The following is an 852-nucleotide window of genomic DNA, read 5'->3' on the forward strand; positions in this document are numbered from 1 at the left end:
GGACAGCAGACTGGGCCAGAGCCCAGGGTCAAATTAAGAGTGTTGTCCGTTCATTCTCCTAAGAGCAATGGGAAGTGACTGAGGTTTTAAGAAAGGGGTGGGGGAAGTGTGAAAGATGCTTTCACAGCGATATACCTTATAGCAGTGGGAGAGTGGTTTTAAGGAGACCAACCGGTTAGCTGGCCATTGCTTGGCAGGAGAGAGGAGAAGGAAATTCCAAGTTGAAGAAACTGGATGAATAATAATGTTATTCACTGAGATAAGGAATTGAAGAAAAGGACCAACTTGGGTGCAAATGGGGAGGAGCAACCATCGTTCCAGGTTCTATGCTGTGGGCTGTAGGTATATTATTTTGGCTTTACAACAAACCCCGCAAAGTAGGCATCATTATCCCATTTTTCATATTAAAAACTCAGGCTTTTTTTATGAGCTTCGTTTTTCTAACCAAACGTTCATGAGTGATTTTCCTGGGCAATCTAGGGGTCAGATAACCTCCCAAAAGTTCTTAAGATGAGAGATTAACTTTCCCTGGAAATAAAAGCCAAAAGCCACAGGGCTCAGACAGAAGTGGATCTGGGACTTTGCCGGAGATGTTGAGTAGGCTGCTGTGGGACCCATGGCAAGGCAGCCCTGTTGGACTGTGTAGGTTGTGTACTGCATAAACTTGGAGGGTGCCCATCATTCGAAGCCCATGTGAATGTATCAGCCCTGTCCCTCCCAGGCTCTTTTCAAAGACTCTAAACTCCACGACTCTCCCATAAGCCCCAGGGTTAGAAAAAGAATCACCAACCAAGGCACTTTACCTCTCCAGTCCCCAGATGTTCTTTCCTCTTTTGAAACCTCCATCCAGAC

The 852-nt window shown here is 45.9% G+C and overlaps 1 protein-coding gene across 1 annotated transcript in view; it reads right to left on the reverse strand.

Moving 5' to 3' along the window:
* The window catches only part of PRUNE2 (prune homolog 2 (Drosophila)), a 206077-nt gene that overhangs the window by 199953 nt on the left and 5272 nt on the right, over positions 1–852 (reverse strand). The window lies entirely within an intron of this gene.

Source organism: Myotis davidii, unplaced genomic scaffold, assembly GCF_000327345.1.
Source record: "Myotis davidii unplaced genomic scaffold, ASM32734v1 scaffold98, whole genome shotgun sequence".
NCBI lineage: Eukaryota > Metazoa > Chordata > Mammalia > Chiroptera > Vespertilionidae > Myotis > Myotis davidii.